Genomic DNA, 22,359 nt, shown 5'->3' on the forward strand with positions numbered 1-22,359 from the left:
GACAAAATATAATTCATTTTAAAAGTTTGCATTTGTGTTTTTTAAGTATCATATTTATTGCATCAAGCTTTTATGGCTCATATATGATATATTGAGAATATGGAGCTAATACTCAAAGAAGAAGAAAAAACTCAGAGGTCCAAACTGAGCAAAAATATGCAATTTGGAGATGATTTTAAAAAAGATCAGTAAGTGTTCTTCTTGAAATATTACTAACAATGTAAAGTATCTTAAATTTATGTTATAAAATCAGCAAAGGTTGTGCAGCAAAAAGACACATGAATCGACATGAAGGCGGGTGTTTTCAGAATTACACTAAAAGGCTTTTTACTTGCTAAAAAAATTTGAAGCATCAATCAGATGACAGAAGGCATGTCGTAGATTGTGTACAATGTCTTGATCATGTTTATAATTTAGAGCCCTTAAAAATAAGATGGATAAGAAGGTCTTTATCTGCTGGAATGCTGAAAAACAGACCATGTATATAAAAGACCTTTGCTCCCTTCTTTACAAGAGATTATTAAGAATAATTCCATTTTTTAAATTTAAGATATTAATTATAAGACACAATCTCTCATAGAAGAAGAGGAGAAGAGACAGAAGAACAAAAATAAACAAATACAAACAAAAAGCAAGCTAACAAACAAATAAATACCAAGCATGTGAATGTAAGGGAAACAATATTCAAAAATAAAATACAATTTAAATATACTTTAAAAAGGAAAAGGCTGTTAAATTGTTTATTTTATACATAGTACACACTCTTGATTTCTCAAGCTCTAGCTCTCCCAGAAGAAAAAAGCAATCCAATATCAAGAATAGGTTACCAGACAACAACCTGTCAAGCTGTGCAAAGAATGCCACTAGGATAATTAGTCAACTGCAGCCCATGGCAGTTTGGATTCAGCACCATGGACAGCACCCCATTGACTTCAGTTCATTAGAGACGTGATAAGGCCTTGAGCAAACTCTTTACATTCAATGTGTTGGTACGACCCCCTGCGGGGTTCGCTATTTGGGCCTTAATTCTTCTATACTGTCTCTTAAAGCTTCGCTTTGTTGCAATTTGTAACCTATTGCAGGCATGCAACATCACAAATATGCAAATATTATGGACTGTAGATATGACAATTTCCAATTTCATTAATTTCATTTATTCGTTTATGATAACCATGATTATTCTCTCTCTCTCTATCTATATATATTAATTAAAATAAATTCTTGAACGTTTGAAAGAATGTTTCTGGCAGTATATGAGACACATATGGTGTCAATAGAAATTACCTTGTATTTAAACTACAATATTCATTTGATAAGACATAAAATATGTGGACCTGTCCAGAAAAGATCATTGCAAATACTCACAGTCAATGCGCAGGAAGTCATTGAGCAGCTGAAAGAGAGGGAAGCTGTCCCAGCTGTCTGGTGGTTGGACCTCCAGTGCCGCGTCCATGTCCACAGCATATAGAGACAGAAACGTCTCGGCATGTTCAACCATCAGGTCTGACCACCAAGCAAATGCCTGCAGCGAGAGAAAGAGAAACAGAGGCAACACAAGAGCCAGAAAAAGGGGGAAATGAAATCAAAAATAAAATTAGCCTTGTAATATAAAGACATACACTCAAGTTTAGTCCTTTCTCTTATATTTAAGGGCATGACAGTCCACAGATCTATAAAAATTAAACTGAAACAGTTTTGAGATTTATGCCAGACTCTCCAGTAATGCAATTTTTCATCTTTGTGTCTGTGGCGTGTCATGAGCTTATCTCATGCATTAAAACTCTCATGCTACTCCCTCTTCTTAAAAGCACAGCTAATGTCTAATTCACATACATTGATTTATATTTAAAGTATATCCTTTATTTACTTTCCATTTTGCAGATGTGAAGTCCATGCACAGGAATTTAAGCCTTTGTAACAAACAAATTCCCAGCATGCAGCAGCAGCATTGATTAGCAGCACAATCTCAGTAATTATTAGCATTGTTTCTCTGTTCAAAACAAAATCATTTTAAATACACTCCTAAACATAAAAGTTCTTTATTGGCGTTGTTGGTTCCATGAAGACCTTTAACATCCATGAAACATTTACATTACACAAAAGGTTCTTTATAATAAAAAAAAGTTCAGAAAGGTCCTTTGGGGAACCTAAAAAGGTTCTTTCTATTGCATATATATTTTTAAGAGTGCAATTATGTCTCCTGTATATGAGATTCCTCTGCTGCTGATCAAACCGCGCTGCTGTGTGTAACACATCTGGCCTGTAGATATGCATCAAGCGTGTTAGACAAATGAAAAGTTAATGTAGATCATGGCTTCCTCTCCTTTAAAAAGGCATGCTGTTGTCACTGACCACTCAAACAAATTTTCATACCAGTATTTTTGAGACCAGTTTTTTTTCTTGCAACATCTCTCCCAAAAAACACAGATAAGTGCATTTGTTACACAGTTTTATATTTGTAGTCAGAGCTGGTAAGTGAAGCTAGCAGACCAAACCAAGCTGAAAAACACAAAACAGAGGAGAGTTTGGAGATTATTGGGGTTGTGCAAGGGTGAAAATGAGACCATTCTCATTTTCATTGAGGTTTTTTGGGGTGTCTGCTTCCACAGGTGAAGCACTGTCCCCTTGTGCTTGTGGAAACAAGCAACTTGCTCAATGCTCCACAGCGACAGCTGAACAGGGGAAGGATGGGGTGTCCAGGCAGAGATGGGGAGGACGAAATTAGGGGGAAAAGGTGGAAATCCCTCCATCCATGGTGCAGGGGCTGCGACATGCACATGGAGGGGGACTCTATGGTCTACATACCTCTTTACCCTGTCCAACGTTTTCCAGCCAACAAACAAGTCATGAAAAACAGTAAGAGTTACGTGAGATTTTCTTCGCTCTGTGTTTTGGTTTGAGTACTTGATTATCATAAATTCTTCAGCATTAAAGGGCTTTAAATTGCAATTGGAAAACAATGTGAAAACAGTTAAGAATGACTGACAGTGATCTTGATCAAAAGGAAGCAAACAAACACAAGAAATAATGTTTAATAATTAAATAATTCTTATGCTTAAGACAGTTTGGTATGCTTGTAAAGATTCTAGGTCTTGACGTGCAATTGTCACTGATGGCGTAAAAATTACATGATATATATGTATGTCCATCAATTTACCAAATGTATTAAATTATTTTGTGCATGTACATGATGCACATTTACATTTGAACATGCAATTTTAGGGGCATGATAAATGACTGGACTATGTAAAATACCATAAACAATTCCATGCACTTTAGTGGACATATTTATTTAAAATGATTTTATGTGCTTAAAGGGATAAGCCACCCAAAAATGAATAATTATTGAGTAAAGTATGACTATGTTGTTCCAAGCCTGTAGCCATTTCTGTAGGCAGATATTTTGAATAATCTTTTTGTTTATATAATTAGAGTCAGTGTGGTCCCAACCAACATTGGACCCAACTGATTTTCATTGTATGGACTACAAACAAACAGACAGACAAAAAAAGACATAATTGAAAATATCCTCTTTTTGTTCTTAATGAATTTTGGGTGAACTATTCCTTTAATGGTTTAATGAACCTGGTACTAGAAGTGTAAATGGAATTTACAAAAGAAAACAAAAAAACAGAGTAACAGACTTGAAATAAACTGAAATGATGATGAACAACTTAGCACAGCTGTAGTAATTTTGTCCATTGACTATGATGCCTTCAAACTGGAATGTACTCAGTCAATGTGACAGTAATTTCAGTTCAGTTCTATCTATCTATCTATCTATCTATCTATCTATCTATCTAGTTCTGAATTTAACTCTTTAATTAACTTAGAATGAGCTGAACTGAAATTAAATAAATCCACCCTGCAGATGCCTGACTCCTGATTTGCTATGCCCATGTAAAGCCTCTTCCAGGGCAGGCCAGATCATGAGACTGGCATGCAAGAGCAGGGTATGCCACTGATGACAGAAAAAAATAAATAAAAAAAATACTGTACCGCCTGACCTCCCACACTTGGGTGTGTAGCCTGCGGAGCATCTATCTATCTATCTATCTATCTATCTATCTATCTATCTAGTTCTGAATTTAACTCTTTAATTAACTTAGAATGAGCTGAACTGAAATTAAATAAATCCACCCTGCAGATGCCTGACTCCTGATTTGCTATGCCCATGTAAAGCCTCTTCCAGGGCAGGCCAGATCATGAGACTGGCATGCAAGAGCAGGGTATGCCACTGATGACAGAAAAAAATAAATAAAAAAAATACTGTACCGCCTGACCTCCCACACTTGGGTGTGTAGCCTGCGGAGCACATAATTTAAAAACACAAAAACACACATATGTGACCCTGGACCACAAAACCAGTCTTAAGTCGCTGGGGTATATTTGTAGCAATAGCCAATGAAACATTGTATGGGTCAAAATTATCGATTTTTCTTTTATGCCAAAAATCATTAGGATATTAAGTAAAGATCATGTTCCATGAAGATATTTGGTAAATTTCCTACTGTAAATATATCAAAACTTAATTTTTGATTAGTAATATGCATTGCTAAGAACTTCATCTGGACAACTTTAAAGGCGGTTTTCTCAGTATTTAGATTTTTTTTGCACCCTCAGATTCCAGATTTTCAAATAGTTGTATCTCGACCAAATATTGACCTATCCTAACAAACCATACATCAATGGAAAGCGTATTTATTCAGCTTTCAGATGCGGTATAAATCTCAATTTAAAAAAATTGACCCTTATGACTGGTTTGTGGTCCAGGGTCACATACAGTATATTCTGCTGTTGTCTGTGAGATGATGATGCTCTAATGGGGAATGTCACCTAAATAGAGCTAGCAGCCATTGAGGACCCTTTTTTTTTGTTTTTTAATATTATTATTATTGAAAACATTTTAAGTTGCTCTGAGGCCTTATTATTGAATCAGCATTGTTTGTTTTCACATAACTATGCCCCTGACATATTTCTTTTCATACTTGTATATTTAAGCATGTCTACCACGTAATGTCTGGCACACTCACTTCTGCATGATGTTCTTCATTCTGCTGGAGCACCTCTATGACCAGCTCGGCCAGACGGAGCGTGTCCTCAAGCTTTTTGGCAGGTGTGACTAAGCGCCCTACATTTTCTGAGGCACAAAGGTACAACAGTTAATACAGACATACAAATACACGCACACAGAAAACACTGGACTTTCCTCAGCCTGTCTGATGCCTAAAGTAAACTGCATTTCACTTCATGTGATTTTAAACTTAATATGTACTGTCTGCAAAGCAGAAAAATACATTATGTTTTAACAGTGAATTAAATAGTATTTAATTTAAATCCTTTTCCGAGGACTCACTTCATAAGCATATCTGCTATGAATACAACAAATTTAGATGATAATTAAAATTACAGAGTAGGTAAGACAAGGGTAAAGTTCAGAATTATGTCTAAATTTTCATTTGAATTTCATAAATGTTCTCTCTGGAAAAAAAAAAACTGACTTGATGAACCACAAATTAGCTGCTGCATATATCAACTCTGCTGTCTTAGTTAACGATTTAGCATAATCTTGACACTCTGTCAACACTCAGCTCTGTAGACACGAACCATAATGAGTCAATAAAGAGCAACGCAAGTATAATGAGTCAAACCAAGGAACTGAGGGAAAAGAAAGGATAAAAACGACAACAAATATGTTATAGTCATCATGCATAATGTTCAGCACATGCAGGAATTTATGTCATCTCATTTCCTACCTCTCTCTGTCAATACAAGCTGGCAGCACCTCTCTCTTAAACATGTCATACTTCAATGTACCCTTCATTGTCTATCTCATCTGTCATTATATGACACGGAGAACGACAGGAGTTCATTTAAATATAAGAGTATGAAATTAAAGAAATCATATACTAGTTTATAGTGGACTGTTGTGAAAATGGAAATATGTTCAATGGTCTTAAGCATGATGAATACACACAATATAAAGCAAATTGTTTATTGCTTTTGGTTAAGGATGGGATTGCAAAGTAAAGAGACATTTATGAGACCATGGTGTATGGATACATGTTTTATACTGTAGCTCATATTGCTGAGAGGGTGTTTTTATGTGATGATTTAGACAACCTGTTACATCTCGGGTCTTTTGAATTGTGTATGTATTTCTGAGTGTGTCTGTGCAGGAAAAGGCGTGGCCTGTACTCAAGCCAGCAGAGATCCTGATTGGTCTGCTCCTGATTGGTCCTGTCCTGGTTCCAGTGAAAAGGACCTCCCCAAACACTCTAGGAGGCCGAATGCGTGCCATTTGTTTTGCTTTGTCTTGGGGTTCCAATTGTATTTGTAAATATCTAGTTTAAGGGAAGTAGGGAGTGTGACGCCATTTCTTTTATATTGTTTGTTCTATGTTTTGGGTTAAGGGAGTTAGGGAAGTTGTGTTGTATTTCTTTTTTTTCCTATGTTTTATTTTGGTTAGAGAATTTAGGGTATACTAAAATTAGTTAACTTTTGTTTGTTATTTTGGCCTTGTCCACTCCTGAATTTGTTCCCTTTGTTACTCATTTTCATTATAAGTTTGTTAATAAATCTTTTTTTTGTTTGAGTGCGCGTTTCATTTATGTTGCCACTGGCCCTAGACGGTCGTAACAAACCTAACTGATTTTTGTTTGTGTAGCTGCTGTTGGTTTTGAACAAAGATTTGTTTGCGCTGTCAGTTTTTGAGATCTTTCAGCATTGTCTTTTTTTGACTGTGGTAAATGTGGCACTTTGATGGAGGAACACAAAGACAGAGGAACTAGGAAGTGAAGTCATTTGCTGTGTGACAAATGTCAAAACAATTAACATCATTTTGAAGAGTCACACCCCCCTCTCAGTCAACAGTGCTTTCATCACTAAACACAAAGCACACGCCCCTTAAATGTGAATTAACCCTCTGACCTTTCATCTAATTGTATCTCAGTCATCTTCAGCTCCTTCAGTAGGACTGAAGACTTTCACAAAATATAATATTCGTGGCCTTTTAAAGGGTTACTGTCCATGCAGGGACGAAATGTCATGTACTAGCGCAAAATCAGGTATTTCAATTGCGATGAACAGCATTTTGACATTTGGATTATTTTTCAAAAGCATCCAAAAAGACTTAGACATTTTGAAATACCCGATTTCCCTAATTCAAGACATGAATGGAGGGTTTCTAAAACAATCCATGACATACTGTACTTTGTAGATTAACTATATGTATTTTTTTAAATATTTTTGTTAAGGTTTCAGAAACCACACACAGACTCCGTCATGTCACCATATTTACACTAATGGAAAATCGGCAATATGATATGAACTGAAAAAAAATCATTAACAGTGCATCAGTATTGCTATTTGACCCATTAGAGATTTTTCTGTAACACTTTACACTAAGGTTCAATTTGTAAGCATTAGCCTTAAGTAATATATATAAACAAGCAATGAACTGTTTTACAACATTTATTAATCGTGGTTAATGCTAATTGATAGACACAGAGTTAACATTTAATGTTTTGAAATAATAATGTTATAAAATAACATTAGTAAATGTTCTGTGAACAAACATGAATAATGAAACGTGTATCGTGTAGTAGTATATTTATATACAATATATATTTTTAATATATAATAAATGTAATAATCTAACCTAGATTAATAAATGCTGTAAAAAAAAAAGTATGCATTGCAAGTTGATGATATCTAATGCATTAACTAATGTTAAAGAATTGAATCTTATAGTAAAGTGTTACTTTAATCACGCACTTGGTGCAGAGAGAGTATCACTTTAATTGTAATTAACATAGGCAAATTATTATTATTTATTTATTTCGATTTTTGGAAGTTTAAGAATTAAAGAAATACTCATTCTGCATGTTCCATAGACTGGTAATGTATTTATAAAGCGCTTACCAGCTCATGGAAAATGCATCTACATTAAGATGCAATGTTTAGGAGAGTGCAAAGTGTAGGAGACATTTTCATAACGTTGTCCCAACATTCCCATGGTTCCCTTTACGTCTGCTTAACTTGCCATGTGAATGCTGTGAGCTGGTTATGTTTAGAGCTCGGGGAGGGTGAGGGGCTGTTTTAAAATGAATTTAATAGTAAGTCAGACAAAAGATGTCACCTGCATCCTTCTGATCCCTCTGAGATTTCTCTACTAAAAAGAAAGAAAGAGAAAAAGGAAGAGGGAAGGGAGAAAGAAGGGGAAAGAGAAAAGGGAGAAGGGATAAGCTTTCATTTTGTTTCAGATGTGAGTTCTGATCGGGAAGTAGAAAGAGAAGGACAGAAGAAGAAAGAAAGAGGCGTTCAAGGACAGGGCTTCTAAACAGTGAAAGACCCGTGATCCACTCTATCATTCCATGAGAGACTGTGTGAAAGAAACTCTACTGGAGTGGTTGTTTTAGGTTGAAAAACAAACCTTTTTTAAACAGGTGTAAAAATACAGCGTCAAAAGCAAAAAATACTTGAGTGAAAATAAAAAGGCTTCCACAATTTATCAGAGTTTAGTAAAAAAAATATTAAAATTGCTTTAAATTTAGCACAGTGACCACTAGCTAACTAAATGCATTAATAAACAATTATTAACTGCCTGAAAGGCCATTTTGTGGTGACTGCTGATCTCTTCAAAAACAAGAATAACCACATTAAAAATGAATTATGTTGGCTGTTTTTAAATTAAATTAAATTAAACATTTAAAATTGTATCCAACAAGGATGCATTTATCAAAAGTGAAAATAAAGAATTTTAACTTTTGAACATTCTATACAAGGAAATGCAGAAAAACTGGACCAAGATTCCTACAAAAAAAATATTAAGCTGCACAAAAATTTAAACCACACAGACCTGTGACCAGACTTTCTACTTTTTACTATTTTGTTTACATATTCAGAGTATAAAGCATTTTTTCCCTCAGTATACGTACAGTACTTCAGTAAAGCAGAAATTCCTGTGTAGTAATAAAGTACAATACACCCCTTCTTTTACAATTTTAGACCAGAAACATGTCTGAAATCAAGTTTGGCCAAAGACAGAAACAATAAACCAAATCACAGACAGAAAAACAGTGAAGACGCACAGTGATAAGCTGTTGGAGTGGATTACAGACAAAAAAAAAAACGATTCGAAGCACAATGTGTCTGAAAACCGCGTCAGAATCCCTGTTTTGTTCCTGGGTTGGGAGATAATGTCAATTATTTTTGTTCACTCTGTACCTGACCAATACTGTAAATCTGGGACACATCGATAAACGGACAAAGGTGGGGAGGGGTGACTTACACAAAAGCAAAGTAAAAATGCATTCAAGTCACAAACAGAAAGAATAAGCAGAAAACAGAAAGAACAGCTGCCACACTGACTCAGTTGGACGGGATGGTCTGATCAAAGCGACAGGAAGACCTGTGGCAGAATCACTCAACCTAAGATGCAAGTGACAAACTCAAAGAAAAAGGCAAGCAGACTGCAAGCAAGAGAAGAGGATGGTGCCGGTCAGGGCATGAGGGAATAACTGTTTGTGAAAGTGCTCGAGAACGAAAAAACGAGAAAATAAAAGAAAAAGAGGGGTGGCGGAAGCGATGGAGTGGCTCCAGATGAGCAGGGTACTCACGAATGGTTAAATCCATCACTTGTGACGCCAAACAGAAGACAGGATGCTCATACATTTCTCTCTTTTTCCCTATAAAAGAGGATCAGGGCATGCAAGAGCACGGGGTCAGAGGAGAAAGAGACAGAAAGCACAACGGCTGCATGTGCCATAAGGGGCTTTTGACCAAATTTAGTGGCATGGAAAGTTGCCTGGCAGGGTTGGCAAAAAGCCTAGTAACTGATCTACTGCATCTCAAAATTATTAGTGATCAATCAGTCCTGATATGATCTGTAGGTCAGTATGCATGAAGACTTAAAGCTCTATGAAACGCACAAAGATTTAAAACTCTAAACTCCCTCAACTCAAGTCTTAAACATATTATGGGGTCCCACTTAATACTAGGTGGCCTTAACTACTATGTACTTACATTTAAATTAATCATTTGATACAATGCACTTATTGTGTACATACATGTTTTTACATTGTAAATACCTGCATTTAATTACATATGTAATTAATTTATGCAATTACATTTATAAATACAATGTTAACCCATCCCTTACATCTTAGCCAACCATTAAACCTACCCATACCACCAAACCTGTCCCTAACCTTACCAGTATCCCACCTCAATAGCAGCAAAAGTCATCTGCAAATAAATACGTTGTACTTCTTTTTGGTGTAAGTACATAGTAGTTAAGACCACTTAATACAAAGTGGGACCTATTATTGTAACAATTTGTCACTACTGTTTATTTGGAAGGAAGGTCATTCATTTTTATTCAAATATAGACTACCAGTCAAAAGTTTGGAATAATTAAAATATTGTATGTTTTTGAAAGAAGTTGCTTATCCTCACCAAGGCTCCATTTATGATTTTTATCAAAAATACTGTAAAAACAGTAATATTGCGAAATAATTCATTTAAAATGCCTGTTTTCTATTACAATATATTTTAAAATGCAATTTATTCCTGTGATGGCGAAGCTGAGCCATTTTTCCAGTCTTCAGTGTCACATGATCCTTCAGAAATCAATTCTAATGTTCTGATTAGATCTGCCTAATTATTAATAATGGTTCTAATAATGATCTGCTCAATTATTAATAATGGTTCTTATTATATTCAGTGTTGAAAACAGCTTTTTCTGCTCAATATTTTTGTGTAAACCATGATATTTGTTTATTTATATGTTTATTTTCATGAAATGTTCAATTGAACAGCATTTTCTTGAAATAGAAATCTTTTGTAACATTTTAAATGTCTTTACTGTTACTTTTAAACAGTTTTATGTGTCCTTACAAAAGTATTAATTTCTTTTCTTTTTTTTTTTTTTTTTTACAAGAGAATTGTTTCAAAAACATTTATTCCAAACCTTTGATGGATAGTGCATGAACTATTTTCAGAATGACAAACATTGCACTGGACTCATTGTAAATAGCTTTGGTGAAAAAAAAAAACTTTTGGTTTAGTCACTTCAGACAGTTTTTAGCTATTCTGTTGATTTCCACCATTAGCCTTGCTTTGAATCCAGCTGAACGTCTTAGTCTCTGGAAAGACTTGTGAGTGTGTTGCAAGCTATTGGTTAGTTTGGGTTAGTACAAAAGTCACATTCAGTTTAGTGGTCAGCAATCAATAGGGAACAACATCGACATCATTTGGCAAACAGATACTAAGGGCTTCTCCTTCAGTATCTGCAGTGCCCAGTCATATTTCTTCATGAACATGGACAGTCATTGAAAATTATTTAGAAAAGGAAATATATATATATTACAAAAAAAAATTCCAGACAAAATAAAAACACTTGTCCTGTAAACATGGCCATTATTTGACATCAAAGACCACCTGTGTGTTTAGCTGTCCATGTCTATGAAAGAAACCGTCTCACTTGCAACACACAAATGTGTGTTGCTTGAGTGGGCAATCCAGCTTTGCACTGTATATTGGCTTCTCAAACTGGCTCAACAAGAGAGGGCTCCAAATAAGAAGAAAAGCCAATAAACAAGAGGAAAGCGCAGAGGGAGGGAGCAGAGAGAGATAAAGAGATAGAAGGAGAAAGAAATAGGAAAAAAGACACAAAGAAAGCTAGTAAAAAGGCAGCAATTCTACAATAAACATATGAAGCAGGAGGGCTGGAAAGGTGATGAAGAGCTGGAAAGGAAAAGTGTATTTGTTGCTGTACAGTATTTCTAGCCCTAAAAGCTAAACCACAGGAAAGATGCAACCATCCACAGAGGGCAGCAAGAAACCACTGAGCAGAACAATATGGCACTGAGGCCAGGGTTTGAGAGGGGGAATTGAATGCATTTTTACTCTATAATCAGCTAGAAAGAGCTAAAACAAACCTGGACCAACAAGACCTATTAAAAAACATTATTATTATTAATATTATAAATAAATTATATACATATATAAAATTACTATCTGGGTACATACTACAGGACAATTATCTCAAGTGTCTTAGACTAGTAGAGATAAGACAACATAAAAAGCCATTACACACACCAACAGTTAATTATTGCTCCATTGTAAGCATTCCTTTTATGAAAAAAAAAAAAGTCAACAGTGGCATTTCAGCATTGCCTCCATGGAATACTGGTTAGTTGAGCATCACTGTTGTTAAGCAGTGTTTCTAAGAGAGGAATATGTCAAGTGCTATATTACTGATAACAGAGCAGAGAGGAGAAGAAACTCTGCAAAATTGGTTTATGTGCCTCCTACCTTCCACCTTGGCGTATTCTGAGAGACGCTGGTAGTTCACTAAAGCTGCCTGCTCCAGACATTTACGGATCACTGTCTTCACCTCGTCTTGAGGTGCGGGTGTCACAATATCCTTCATTAAGACCTGCCACAACCAAATTAGAAATTAGATGCATATTTACTTTAGCTTGTAGGTCTTTTTTACTTTGTGTCATATGCTTTTTCATTACATACACACACACACACACACACACACACACACACACACACACACACAGGTGCGCGTGCATACATACATAATATAAATGTACAGTCAAACCAAAGATTATTCAGACACCAGATATAATTTTTTTTATTTTTTACTAGTGGGTGCAGGACACTATAGTTCATTTATGTAAAGTGAGGATAGCAAAATAAAGTAAACTGTGATATATTACACCCAAAAATTCTTCATACAGTGGACTACCAGTAAAACGGGATAAAAATTTGGGACCAAAAATTATTCAGACACTTTGACCTGACCATGTTTTGCTTAAGTGTGTTTTCTTTAATTGCTAATGCGACCTCTTTACACCACAGACTGAACAAAATTAAGCATTGCTTGGTAATCGGTTTACCTAAATTGGTATTATCTATTGTGTACTTAAATTGAACAGCTGACAGCTGACAGCTATTCAACCCAATTTATTACATACCTCTCTATCAACGTTATCTGACATTATCAAGATGAATATGTTCTGACACAGTTTAACTCTGAGTTCTTGTCATATTTTATTACCATTTTCTAAACTATAGCGAATAAACTGTGATAAAAGTGAGAAATGTTGAAGGTGTCTGAATAAATGTTGGTTTAACTGTATCTATTTGATAAATGAAGTTAACCAACTGACATTGTACATACTCTTTTGGTTTCTGTACATAAAATTATGCAAAAAAAAAAACAAAGTGTGTGGGAAAATAGTACCCTCTCAAGCAGTGACAGCGTAGCTTTTAAGGCTCCTTCTGGGCGTCCAAATGGAAAGCAATACCTTTAGAGAGAAAATTTTAAAAGTGTTTAAAACTGTTTAAAACATTGAGACATTATACATTCCCATTTAAATTTGTTAGAAAAAAAATATCCTGTTTCATCACTATATCCAGTCATCACACAATTAGTTTCACGCAACATTTACATATACACTGCATTTAGCAGTTTCACACTACTTTGAAAATTAAAAAAAAATAAAATAAAATATATATATATATATATATATATATATATATATGGATTATATATACACATACCACATATTCCATTAGTATCCCTAGCTGTTAATAGGGTTGTATATGTGATGCTGTGTAGACTGCCAGTGATGTACCTGAAGTGTGTGATCTGGTTTTCGAGCAGTACGCGCAGTCGTTCTTTGATCTCCTCGAACCGTTCCTTCTCTTCTACTGTGACAGTACCGATTCCATCAGGCCTGAGGCGAAACATGCACAAATGAATGCAACTGCTTGTCTCATTGGGGTAACAAGGGTCACAGATACAGGCAAGACGCATGACTTTTATACAAGCACTATAAATAATTGTTTAAAAGGTATGTGTTAATGAGAGATTCAGACAAACTGCTCAACTTTTTAATTAACCACATATATTAAAGAGAAAGAGGAAAAAAGTGAGAATATGACACTACTTTTATCTTCTGAAAGAGCCCCAGCTCTTTATTTGAGTGTATTTACATATGCATACATGTTCATACCTGTAAATGCTCTGGGGTAAATTCACTTTTGCAAGTATTTGTGAGCAAAAACCTCATGTAAATTAAGTCATAGTTATTGCTATTTGCCTGGTGCAATTTATGTGACATTTCTGTCGACCACAGGAAAAAAAAAGATTTAAAAGAGACATTTGCATACATTTTCTAGTGATATCTGCCCAGACTCTTTCAACAATATGTGCAACTGCGCTGTGCATTATGAGCGGGTGCAATTCCTAGTGTGTATGTCTAAATGTGAGTTTGTGTGTGTGTGTCATCCCCTCCTCAGGCAAGGCTTTTTGGAAGGGCCTAAACTCCCCCCTCCCTGTCCGTGGTCAAATAAAGAGTCTTCCGCAATACAAAGACACTACAAATTACCACAGCCCCCTGCTACTAGCACTGAGGAGTTCAACCTCTCACCACATACACACTCACAGGTTTCTTATTGTGACTCTATAACAGAAAGAGGGAGGCTGTGGGAAACAGTTCACCTGATATGTCTAGTGGCACTCCTAAGCTTATTAGCCAAATTACCATGATGCCCATTATCATTTCTTGTTTTATAAGCACACAGAAATTTAAAATACTTATTTTGAGATGCTGATATCCATGCAACTGATACTAAATTGTCAAACCTAATCGATTTTACCATCATACTAGTAGACATCTACACCTCTCACTATCTCTCACATCTAGCTGACGTGTACAACAGTGGAAGCTTTTAAGGTATTTTTGTGAACAAGAAGGGGCGACCCGGTTGCCAACCTCCCCCTGAAAACCCCCACCAAGCGATGGACCCCGTCTGGTGTGACAGCCGTGGTGGTCCCCCCTGAAATCCCTGCCCCTCCTCCTTTGCTTTTCCCCGCTGTCCTTCAGCGTGCGCTGGGCTGACATGGGGAGCGGACTGACGAGGAGCGTGTCATGTCTCCTGCTCCTCAAACCGCTGTCACGACGACCCGCGCCTCCACTGTCACATACACTCTGCTCACAGCCCTCTTTCCGTCTACCATATCACAAACGATAAGGAGCCTGGCCCTTTAGTCACATTCTGCATAAGAGTGTGCGTGTTTGTGTTTTAAACTGCGTGCAGGTGACATACGTCGGCTGTGAGTGTGTTTCAGTTCTAGCTGTGTGTCACAACAAAACTGATGGATAAAAGACGGACCAGCAGAAAAAAATGCTTTCTCTCTGCGTGTCAGAAAAACTGAAGAAAAACGAAACACACAACAAAAAACAAAGCACACAACAAAAAATAAAACAAAAACAAAGCAAAACTAAAGAAAAACAAAACACACAACAAAGCAAAACTAAAGAAAAACAAAACACACAACAAAACATAAAACAAAAACAAAGCAAAACTAAAAAAAACTAAACACAACAAAAAAAAAAGAAAAACTAAAGAAAAACAAACACAACAAAGCAAAACTAAAGAAAAACAAAACACACAACAAAAAAGAAAACAAAAAAAATAAAAACTAAACACAACAAAAAACTAAATAAAAACAATGCAAAACTAATGAAAAACAAAACACAACTACTAAAGCCAAACAAAACACAAAAAAACTAAAAACAAAACTTAACAAAAACACACAACCCAAAAAACAAAACACAAAAAACACATAAAACAAAAACCAAAACAACACACAAAAATTAAACAAAACTACAAAAACAGATTCCAATGTCCAAAAACGTACTCGGTTACTAACGTAACCTCGGTTCCCTGAGATACGGGAACGAGTACTGCGTATTGCTTAAGACGCATATGGGAAAAAGCCTTTTTTTCTCCTGAACTGAAGCCTATTTCATTCATGCAGTGAAACTGCACGGCCATTGGTTCGTGCAGGGCTTTAAAAACGAACCAATGGCACGGCAGCGGAGCTGCACGAGGTTGCTTAGTTCCCTGACTCCGCTGTTTCTCTCGCCGAGGCTCGCTGAGAGAGGAGAAACGGGATAAGCATCTGGCTTATATAGCCAGATGCCCCGCCCATTCTGGCGGGCTTTGGCGGGCTTTGGTTTTTTGCACATGTACCATGACATTTATGCCATTTCACCTTTTAGTAACACTACACGGCATCATGAATATTTATAATAGTGTATTATGAGACTAATATGGCTATCCAGATATGGTAATGGCACAGCAGTATGATGTCAAACAACATTAGAGATCCACAGTCACTATCTGTAACACTTGTAGATTATTTGGCTTTAAATATATATCAGTATACAAGTCCAATGCCAAGAGGTTCAGGTTGAGGGCCATGTCAGTTATAAAGAGCGTGGTTGGCTGGACATGAGGTTTTGGCACAAGTAGACATGCTGGAGTGAGGCCTTGGACAGTTTGGAAAGAGAGATGGAGAGACAGAGCGATGACCTGTCATCCTGTCAGCCATGACCTTAAGGCACCATCCATAGTGTCCCTCATCTCTCTCTCTTTACCCTGCATGTTTCTCGCTGGTTCGACATATGTCTATCACTTTCTGTTTCCCTGCCTCACCCTCATTTTTCTCTCTCTTCCTCACACAGATACACATTCACACATAAAGTGGTGTCCAAACGTCTGAGACCAGACTGAAAATCTTTTAAGTCGTTTTCTTAGAAAATAATTCCTAGGTGGTGATTCAATATTAAAACAATTCAGAAATTTTATAAAATAATATATTGAAAAATTAATCATATACAATAACAGTACAAATATAAAAAAGAAAATGATATACATTTAATTAAAATATAATTTAAAAAGGTCAGAATGTGTATAAAATTGCTACTTTGCACGTTCACATATAACAAATGACTACAATTACACACAATGGAACGAGTAATCTCTCACACAGAAGAAAGAAGAAATTCAACTTAATTGCCGTCTTCCCTAACACCCATCCCCCAGTTTCATAGGTTAAGTGCGGGACGCTAATCCACACCCAAAAGAGGGGATTGCATTAACATTCTCACCTTCTGGGGCCTGTGAGCACCTGCGACTTAGACTCTCTTTTTCTCCAGACCTCCATGATTTTGTTTTTAGAGGGGGTCAAGGGCTCAGGGAGGGAGGGAAACAGAGAACTAAGCAGCTCGGTCTCTGACATGGGCCATTTTAGTAGCTCATTCAGTCTTTGGCTTCGTATCCCACACACACACACACACACACACATGCATTCACAAAGGTGCACATTCACAAAGGTTATCAGAAGATGGTGTGAGGGTAAGTGAGAAATAAAAGAAGAAGAGAAATAATATAAATCATGCAAGTAATAATAACCATGAGAATAAAATTAAAGATTCAGACAGAAGTAAGACAAAAAGACATGAAAAACATTCAGAAATAAGAAATTTGAATATTACACAAGAATACAATAAAAGTATAGGGTGAGAAAGAAGTGCATAGGGGTCAGAGTAGTCCATTATATTCTGTTTAGAAATTAGCCACATGCTAAAGTAATCAGGACTTATCATTTAAAATGTACAAAATGGTGACTATACAAAGTTTGTTTGTTTGTTAATTCATTCATTCTTTCAAATTATTTTGTGTATAATTTGTTTAATGTTTAATAAATATGTAATAATTACGTACAACATTTAAATGCATATTTTAATATAAACTTATATTATATAATTTTTTTATTACATATGTTGTATGTATTTTAAATAAATAACGTATATCTTGAATAAATATACCTCAAAAAACACTGAAAACACTCAAAATAACTGCAAAACGGAAGCTTGTTTAAAGAGTAGTTACAGAGTTTGAGGACTCCTGCAAACCAGGTAATGAGGCAACTTGAGCTTCTTGTAAAAGCAGTGAAACTACTGTTGGATTCTGTGAGAGAAGCATTATTACCTGTGACCAACCACAAAGCTTTCAGGAGAAAGAATGGGGTTTCTATGAAACACAGGAGAATGAGTCCTTTGGCTGCCAAACGAGAGTTTGTGCTCTTACTTTACCTCTGTTTCTGCCCATGTGTGGAAAGTGGATGTATGGAGAGATAAAAAGGCAGGACAGTGAAGAGGGATGGAGTGATTTTAGTTGGAGGAGAAAAGACAGAACTTCAGGTGAGAGTAGGATGAAAGACAAAGAGAAAACATGAGAGATAAATGATTGGAGAATTAATGTGGTTACAAATGAGAATGAAATGAAGTGGGTGTTAAAGAGACAGAGTGAGAAAGAGATAAAGAGTGTGAGATCAGTGGTACCTGTTGCCGTGCACGTGGGAGGCACAGAAGGCGTAGCTGTAGTGCAGTAGTGTGGGGTCGATCATGGACCCTTTCTCTGCCCTCTCCAGCAGGTCATTCAGGTAACACAGGTGCCTGTGACACCCTCGCACTCCGTACCTGGCGCAGTACTCATCAAATACAAACACCTGACCTGGACTGAACCAACCCTGAGGAGCACAATCAGACACAAAAGTGCAGTTTCAGTAGTGCAAATGTGATTATACATCATAATATAAATAGGACAGCTATAGCCCTAACTGAATAAAACTGAATTGAAAGCTGGGTTACCAAGCAGGAGTATGAATCGTTGAGCCTGTGATCCAGTGTCAACCGCTGAACCATCTCAAACAGCGAAGAGTGGTCAAAATTGCAGGGGTTAGTGGAGATGAACTCGTCCATTCCATGTTTCTGTGCTCGGTCTGCATCTGTGTGCATGCGTGCACGTTAACGTATGGCGACAGAGACACATAAAACATACACATCTCAAAGTCACAGGACGACAGGAGCACACACTCTTTAGAGAGAGGTCTGTAATCTGAGTCAGATGTCAGCCTAAAAAGTGTCACTGTCAACTTGCATTACTGTGTAAATTCAATCCAAGGTGCATTACAAGCAATGCTCAAAGTGCAAGATAAAAACAAAAGCAGATACTCAAGTTAAATAAATATATAAGCAATATATTTATTTAGTCTATAATAATAATAATAATAATAATAATAATAACAACATATGCATGTAAATAATATGTAACTTTTTTTATATCGTTCAAAACAAAAAATATTATATTTCGAGGCACATTTCAACAAATAAATGTTTATATTAATTGTTTTTACTCAGCAACAACAACAACATACGGTTTACTCATAATATATATATATATATATATATATATATATATATATACATATACACACACACACAACAACAATTAATTACATTTTTAGTTTTTGTTTTCTTGCTAAGGGAAACAGTGATCTCTTTAAAACTTTTTGATTATGAGCAACTTTTAATACATTTTGTTTATTTCAATTCTTTATAAATTTTAAAACAAAAAATGTATATATTTAGAGGCACATTTCATTTTTGACAACCCTAATCTGTAAAATAAAAAAATAAAAATAAATAAATAAATAAATATGGGCATTTAACACTAGCCATTAACCCTAAACCACAATGCAATGAAGTCCAAAATTCAAAATACAGGTAAAACACCCATAAAAACACCTGTTTAAAAAACCTACGGAAATAATACATTCTGCCCTATTTCTACATATCAATTCAAAATACAGGTAAACACCTGCAAAAAAAACACCTGTTTGAAAAAAAAAACCAATATGGAAATAGTACATTGTGTCCTATTATTACATATTTTTTTTACAGTGTATAAAGGCCTATATAAAGTATTTAATGCTGAGGAAAGTTACTGACCTACAGTGTCAGTAACGTTTATATTAAGTTTAAGAGGTTTTGGCTTAGAATATTTTTTAAAAACTTCTAAAAATTTTGTCCCTGCATGTTTGATGAACTTTTGATCTATAATATTACCCCTAAAGATCATGTAAAAACAAAGAAGGAGATTGACAATCAGGCAATATCAACCCACATTTTTGGCTTGTGACACTCAAGTATTGGTCTAAGTGCAACAGAGCAGAATTGCTGCTTGTTGACTTCAAGCTCTAATTTAAAAGCAATAGATCCATATGCATTATTAGAATGCATTAAAAGAGCAAGAAAATTGTATGCCAACATCGTTAAATTATTGGCTTGTATTTTCCCCCGGTGTTTTGTCTTTTTTGGCTTGGTAATCCTGCAAGACCTGTCTGAGCCAGTGTTCCTGTCTGGTCCTCCTAATCAAACAAAAACTCTACGTTCACGCTTTTCCCTTCCTTCCCCATTCATTGCTCTGTCCGCAGGCCTCTGCTGCCCCTCAGGGAAGCCCTAATTAAAGAAACCCAGCGCCTCTAAACACAGAGCTGAGAGAGCCGGCCATGGAGCCCCCCTACCCTCACCATCTATTGTCCATTAAAGAGACTAAATAAATTCAACAACACATTTTCCCTTTCCTCTGCAGTTGGTAAGCTTAGGTATTACATCTAGGCCTGCACTAATAAGCAGGGCCGTTTCTTAATCCTGCCACTGGTCAGGGGCTATTCTTATTCTAATGCCCCATTTCAGCCAGAGGCTTTAGAGCTATACTGTATGATTGAGCCATTCAACAGACACCTCCTCCAGAGCGTCGCTGGTTTGCATGTTAAATCAGGAATAAGACTTGAATTGCTTAGTTATATAATGAAAGGTAAGTTTTTGTTTGCACAATGTAAATGATAATTGTATAATTTTGGCTTTAATTCTTATACAGGACATCAAATCATTTTGGTTAGACTTCACAATATCTTTCGTTTAAAACCTTAAAGGGACTTTAAATAGTCCACCCAAAAATAAAAAAAATATGTTATCATTTATTTGTTCACAACTTGTTTGACTTTACTTTCTTCTGTGGAACATAATAGAAGATCTTTTGAAGAATTTTGGTAAGAAATTTTGGTTCTCATTGAGTTCCACTGTTCAATTTGGTTACCAACATTCTTCAAAATATCATCTTTTATGTTCCGCAGAAGAAAGTAAGTCATAAAATATAATATAAAGCATAACAAATCAATCAGTATTAATTGTTTTTATAATTATAATTCACATTTTCAAACATAAAATAGGAAGCAAAAGAGACCATAATGAAAATATGCCATATAAAATCTGATTGGACTTTTTTTTTAAGTATAAATGTAAAAAATATATAATACAATATATAATATATAAATAAAAATGTAATTAAAAATTTACAATACTAGAATTTTTTGGTCTCATATCAATATATTAATATTTGAATGTTTATGAACTACTAATTTGCTAAGCAATATAAAATATTAAAGACTTAACCATGAAAGTTACTTTAAAGTTACTCTGTGCTGTGTTTTGTCTGTACATTTCATTATAAGATATCTAAACAATAAGTTAAAGCAAAATGACCCACTGAAATCAGCCACAGGTCAAAAAGGTGACATTGTGTCGTTCTCCTATGTCTTAATATGAGCTTGTCATGTCTCTTTGACACTAGAATTGAGGGGAAGGTCTCTGGACAGTAACACACAATGACATTAGTCAGCTCTGTCCGAGCGGGGCAGAGAAGAAATGACACTGATTGATGGATTCTTTTCATTTATAGATCCTCTCTCTCGAAGAGTCCGAAGAGCAGAACATTTGGGGCTATTTAGTGCTTGCTTTTTTCTTTTTCTTTTTCTTTTTCTTTTTCTTTTTGTTCTGTGCATGTGTCTGCACAAGCACACACAATGGACGGATCGGGAGTCTGAGATTCTACTCTGGGCCGACAAGAGCTGAAGGGGCCAACTGACAGGATGGGCGCTCCTCTGTGAATGAGGGATGGACAGAGGGAGAGAAAGAATAGGAGGGATGAAGAAAGGGGTGACAGCAGAGACATACTTTATTAAGTGGTTTCTAATTTAATCCGCTCCTGAATTCAGTATCTAACAATATGGCTTCCCTCATCAGGCCTGCAGACAAGTCCATACGTGAGCCTCTCTCAGAGCCCGTCGCTATTTCAGTCCTTATCACACTGGATTAGAAAACCCTGGACTCTGGCTGACATCCAACATCAATCATTGCTTTCTTTGTTTCAGAATAATGAAGCAGTAAACTAGTTGCAAAATGAAACAAATTATTACTAACAATACATTTTTTTTATATTTTATTTCTATTAAATTATTGAGAAGTGAGGAGGGATAAGATTGAGACATGTTGCAGGTCAGGTTCAAACCTGTTTTGCCTGCATGAGCATGTGTTGTTGTGTCAATAAAGCTATGTACGTTGGGTGTAAACCATTGTTAATAATAATAATAATAATTATTATTATTATTATTATTATTACTGCTGTTGTTGTTAAATGATATCCCTTGAGTGTAAGCCATGGTAAATAAATAAATAAATAATTGTATTATTATTGTTGTTGTTGTTTAATTATTTCCCTTGAGGTTGTCTACACTGGGTGTAAGCCATGATAAACAACTTATAAACAAAATTATAATTATTATTATTGTTGTGTTTTTGT

The 22,359-nt window shown here is 35.7% G+C and overlaps 1 pseudogene; it reads right to left on the reverse strand.

Moving 5' to 3' along the window:
- LOC107656027 (calcium-dependent secretion activator 1-like) overlaps window positions 1–22,359 on the reverse strand; it is a 109,832-nt pseudogene that overhangs the window by 26,329 nt on the left and 61,144 nt on the right.

This window comes from Sinocyclocheilus anshuiensis, unplaced genomic scaffold (assembly GCF_001515605.1).
Source record: "Sinocyclocheilus anshuiensis isolate Anshui unplaced genomic scaffold, SAMN03320099.WGS_v1.1 scaffold51, whole genome shotgun sequence".
NCBI classification, from domain to species: Eukaryota; Metazoa; Chordata; class Actinopteri; order Cypriniformes; family Cyprinidae; genus Sinocyclocheilus; species Sinocyclocheilus anshuiensis.